We start from the raw sequence: 6,021 nt of genomic DNA, 5'->3' as shown, positions 1-6,021 counted from the left end.
TGAAGGCAGCACCCCTATCTGTGTGTATATAGCTAGGGTACCCACACAAACTGAATATAGATTGCAGACATTTTATTACTGTGGCTGCGGTGACATCGGAACATAGGATAGCAAAGGGGAACCGTGAGTACTCGTCGATAGTGTTTAGGAAATAGATGTTCCTGTCATAGGACGGGAGCGGGCTTTTGAAGTCAAGGCTAAGCCACTCGAAAGGCCTGGTAGCTTTTATTAAGGGGACGCTGTCTGGCGTGTGGAACTGCGGTTTACACTCCACACAGAAGGAGTAACCCCTGCTAACCGTCCGTACCTCCTCCACTGAGACGAGAGGTTTTGGGCCCTGACAAAGTGGAAGAGCCTCGCAACTCCCGGGTGGCCTAGCTCGTTGTGCAAGTTCTGCAGCTGGGACATTGCCCCTGGACAATGCGTCTGAGGGTTCATTGAACCTCCCTGGACGGTATAGGATGTCGTAGCTGTACGTCGACAATTCTATCCTCTAGCACAAGATTTTATCGTTCTTTATCTCCCCTCTGTTCTGGTTATTGAACATGAACGCCACGGATCATTGATCCGTGACAAGGGTGAACAGTTTACAGGCCAGAAAATGTCTCCAGTGCCACACTGCTTCCACAATGGGTTGGGCCTCCTTCTCCACTGCCGAGTGTCTTGCCTCGGACCCCTGGGGGGTCTATGAGAAAAAGGCCACCGGCCGCCCTTCTTGATTCTGGGTGGCCGTCAACACCACGTCTGAGGCGTCAGTGTCTACCTGAAAAGGGACCATCTCATCAATGGATCGCAAAGATCCCTGATCTCTTTGAAAGCTTTGATAGCAGCAGGGCTGAGGGGAAAAGTTGAGGCCTTTATGAGGGGGCGGGCCCTGTCGGCATAATTGGGGACCCACTGCGCATAGTTTGCAAACAGCCCCAGTCACCTCTTTAATGTCTTTTGAGAATGAGGGATGGGGAGGTCTAGCAGCGGGTGCATGCAGGCCAGGTCCAGGCTAATTTCCTCGTTTTACACCATGTAGCCCAGGATCGCTAACTTCCTGGTGCTAAAGACACATTTATCCTTATTGTACGTTAGTTAGATTGCAGTCCTTTGCTGTCTGAAAAAAAGTTGAAGGTTAGCATCATGGTCAGCTTGTGAGTGGCCGCAGATCATAACATTGTCCAGGAATGGGAACACCGCCTTTAAGTGGTACTCGTCCATTATGTGGTCCATCTCCCGCTGGAACATGGATACCCCGTTGGTGAAACCAAAGGGGAGGTGGAGGAACTGGTACAACCTGATGTTCACTTCGAACGCTGTGTATATCTTATCGCCCTTTTTAATGGGCAACTGGTGGTACGCTGCCTTGAGATCGATAGTGGAGAACATTTTGTACTGAGCAATGCTGTTTACCATGTCCGCGATATGTGGAAGCGGGTATGCATCCAGCTGCGTGAATTTGTTGATGGTCTGACCATAGTCTACAACCATACGCCTCTTCTCCCCAGACTTCACTACCACTATTTGTGCTCTCCAGGGGCTGGAGCTCTTTTCTGTAATGTTCTCCTGCAGGAGTCTATGGACTTCTGCACCAATAAACTCCCTGTCTTTTGGGCTGTACCTCCTGCTCTTGGTGGCCACCTGGGTGCAGTCAGGCGTGAGGTGCATAAATAAAGGGGGGACTCTATATTCAGGGCTGTGAGATTGCAGTAACGCTTCCTTCTAAGGATTAATGGGGGAAGTGGCCCATCATGCACCATTGTAATGCTTTTCAGTTGGCAGTGAAAATCCAACCCCAGCAGCACTGGAGCACAGAGGTGTGGGAGCACCAGCAATTTAAACTCCTCATACGCCATACCCTGGATCTCCAGAGTGACCCTACAGAAGTGGTTGCCCTTAGTCACATGGTTGTTAGATACCATTAGGAGCTGATGGTCATTGGGGTATGTTTTTAACGTGAGGTGTTCTACCAACTCTTGGTCTATAAAGCTCTCTGTACTCCCACTATCCAGTAAACAATTTACAGTAGCCCCGTTAACCTTAATACTAATGGTCGCGTCCAATAGGTCGTGCAGACTCGCCTGATTCAGTCGTAATGAGGCCAGCCTGGCGCTTCCTCCATTCTGACAGGAGCTTTCATCCCAACCTAGATCGCAGTACCCAGTACCAAAGCAGTCATCTGGTCCCTGTGTCCTCTGCCCGGCGTCCCAAGATGGCCGACAGCACATGGCACTCTGCTTCGTCTTGCCTGTGGGAGAAGAAGATCTTTCCCGCCTCTCATTTGCCCTCGAGGCTTCTGCACACTTTCGCATAATGCCCTTCCTTTCTACACCTCGAGAGTCCTTCTCCTCAGCTGGAAAGTGGGTTCTGGGGTGCTTTAGGTGCCCACAAAAAACACACTTGGAATGAGCCAGTTGCTGCGGGGTAAGTGTACTCCTCTAGCTCCCTGCTAAAGTCCTCCAGAGCCTCCACAATGGTTTCAGCCTCATCTAGCCTCACTGTCCCCTTTTCCAACAGCCTCTGTCTTATCTCCGTTGACCTGACCCTGGCTACGATTCTGTCCCTCACCAGGTCATCTGTGTACTCTTGGGCAGATACTGTCTTAAAATTACAATCCCTCGCCAAATCCTTTAGCGCGAATATAAAGTCTCTAACAGACTCCACAGCTTGCTGCGACCTGGTCATGAGTTTGTGCCTGGAGTGCAGCTCACTGTGCCCCCTATTACAATGTCTTTGCAGAGTGTTCATTGCTTCCCGGTATGACTTGGCATCCTGAATTAATGAGTACGGACGATCTCCCAGCTGAGCCAGCAGTAGCATCAGCATTTCCTCCTCTGACGCTCCCTCTACCCCTGTGTAATTAAAAAAGCACCTATACCACTGGCTGAAATGCATGCTCGCACCGGGGGGTTCTGGGATCCAGCTCAAGCTTCTCTGGCCACAGTACCTGGCTGAGCCTCAGCTTGTGGTTTGATAGCTGGGGGTTAGGCGCATACTGGGCCTGATCCCTCTTGCACGTGGCCGCTCACCCCTGCGGAGACACAGGCCCCCTCTGGGAAATCAGAGATGGTTGGGGGTGGCTCTGGGGTAACAGCCCGTCCCCCCCGATCCTGCCGGTAAACCGCGATCAGCGAGGCGACTTGGTGTATGCCCTTCACCCGTGTCTGGCATGACTTCTGGTTGTGCACCAGGTAACCTGCATGCTGCCCTGGTGAGTTTGCGAACAGGTAGGGCACTCTGCCGCTCGTTACCTGTCCTGGGGTGTTTCTGACCCCTCCGAAATCCACCAAGACTGTGGAGTGGGCTCCCTCCTTGCTCTCGATCCCAATCTCGCAGTTTTCTGGCCAGTCCGTTTTTGGCTGCACGTGCGCAGGGCCCGTTTCCGTTCCTGGGTCCCTGAGTCGGGTCTCGGCTGAGTCGAGGTCTAGCAGGGCATCCATTCTGGAGATGTATAGCAGTCTATTAAATTGTAGGCTACTAGTATCAAATCACATGAGGCAAAGTGCAGGTAAAATACTAGTTTTAATAGACTGGTATACAGCTAGGCTTTGAGGCCTTGGTCTTGCCTCTGTATTAGCCTCGGCCAGAATGAGGGGGAAAGGATAACCCCTGGGCTTATATACAAGGCCACCAGGTGAGCCAGGTATGCTACATTAGTAAGGCAGCTCCTCGTAGGCAGGCACACATACAAAGGAACACATGCTGCCTCTGTACAAAGGAACACCATGGCACACGATGAAGTGCATTGATCATGAGAAGTAATTGGGTTTTACTTGGTTGCACCTGAGGGGAAGGAACTCCATTGCTTGCTTCAGTTTCCGTGCCACTCATTTGATTGGCATTTGGTATGCTACCTCTTCAGGGGATTTTGGCTCCTCAACATTGCTCCCTAATGCCTTCAGACACGCAGAGTGGCTAGCGCCCCAGATGTCACCACAGAGATCAAAATAGGGCCAATCCAAACATCTACTACCACTCTACCCATTGCAGTCATTCACCTGATGGAACTTCTTGCGCAAGCATTTCAGCTTGCTTGTCACCTGGGTCTTATCATGAGTCTACCCCTTTTCCTTCAGTTTTTATACTATCTGTTCTAATGTTGGCGCATCCTTAGATGTACCACTTAGGTAGCAGTTGATTTCATCCTCAGCACGAATTTTGAGGAGATTGCAGATCGCCACATCAGTCCAATGTTTCGACACCTGCATCATGGTTGTCTGCTGCTGGTAACAGAACGCCTCCTTGCTGCACATTTAAAAATCCCGCGTTGCAATGTTGCGAGCTGAATGGGTCATCACTTGTCATTATTGCATCGTATTCATTAGTCCATTGTGGCAGACTGCCTGCAGTTCAGTTTAGACTGCAGAGAGTCCACAACAATTTCTAGGGCTCCAGTGGGAAAAATTTTGGAACAGAAATGAGTCACTCATTTCCGTTCCAAACTTTTTACACAGCCTGCGTTGTGGGAATTTTGTGATAATTTCCCGTTACACAGCAGCTGTGTAAAAACTATTTCAAACTATTTCTCTCTCTCTCTCTCTATCTATTGCCACTGCCCCTTTTGGATTTACTACCACTCTCTGCTGGTAATGTGACTCCTGGGGAAGGTGAAAAACCAGAGAAAAAAACCTGTGGCCAATTTCAGGAAAAACTTTGGGAAATTCCTCCCTGACACCCTAATGGCAATCCAGCAGAGGTCCAGGAGGTCACTGACATTTGTGATATGTTACCAGCAATTCTAATTCTAATTGCTAAAATAACAAAAATTGAGCTTCCCTTTGCTGCTGCTCCTCCTGGAGCTCACTGCACTTCGCTGTATCTGGGTTGGGCTCCTCGCTGCTGCTCCCCCCAGACCTCGCCTCACCGAGTCTGGCTCCACGGCATTGCTCCTGCTTGGCCTCACCAAGTCCGGTTCCTCAAAGCCTCACCGCCAACCCATCGAAGGCTACCTCACCGCCAACCAGTTGAAGGCCACCTGACTGTTGACCCACCGAAGGCCGTCTCACCGCCGACCCGGTTGTAGCCAAGCCAGAACAGGCCCAGACTGCTCAATCAGGTAAGGAAGCTGGTGGAGGAGAGAAGACCAGCTGTTATATAGTCAGGATACTATTTTGTAACCGTGTAAGAATACACCCTTCTCACTGTAGTAACTATAGTGCCTCACTGTGGGGCGTATGTATATGTGTATGAATGTGTGTGTGAACAGTTCCCTGAGATGGTGGAAGACATCAGTAAGTCTCTTCTGTTATTTGAATCTTGCATCTCTGTGAAATTAAAGAAGCCTCCCAAATAATGCAAGAGACATAACCTGGTGGCAGCCATGTAAGAGATTGTAAGTAATTGAAATATGAAGGGTGTAGCGGGAGCCCCACGCGAACAACAAAATCACACGCAGCCACAGCAATTTACCAAGTGCATTACCAGAGCCCATCGCCTCCAACGATGTCCCAGTCCTCCAGCTACAAGCCAGGCACCAGCAATTAGGAAAAGCGCACAAATAAGAGCCCGCGCTTTTTATGGCATCCGAGGCTGGAAAGTGACGTCACTACCGCATTCCAGAAGGCTCAGCGTGAAATGCGCAGAAAGAACTATAAATCCTGTGGTTAAGCACACTAAAGGTACTGATTCCTGCTTATACTGTCTCCAATGTCATTTATTGCCACTTGCGTAAGGTAATGCTGTCAGATAGGCCACTACATAATCTGGTGACCCCGACGAGCCTCAGCTACACCGAGTCCCACATGTCTGACATGGACAAGCAACCGACGACTTCGAAGGTGGAGGTCGACGCAGACTCGCTGGCTGCAGCACTGGTGGTGATTAATGCAGTAGCAGTTCGCCTGCCTCCATTTTGGTTGGATCAGCCATGTAGCTGCCTGCAGCTGGCCGAAGCACAATTTGTGCTTTGGAACAATACATTTGAGGACACGAGATATTGGCACGTTTTGAGTGCATTAGACACTATGACCACAGCAAGGGCGAGTTCATTCATCAATAACCCACCGGTGGTCCAGAAGTACACTAAATTCTGGAATT

The sequence above is a fragment of the Narcine bancroftii genome, chromosome 1, assembly GCF_036971445.1.
Source record: "Narcine bancroftii isolate sNarBan1 chromosome 1, sNarBan1.hap1, whole genome shotgun sequence".
NCBI classification, from domain to species: Eukaryota; Metazoa; Chordata; class Chondrichthyes; order Torpediniformes; family Narcinidae; genus Narcine; species Narcine bancroftii.
The sequence above is the reverse complement of the archived record's forward strand: the minus strand, read 5'-3'. Positions refer to the sequence as shown.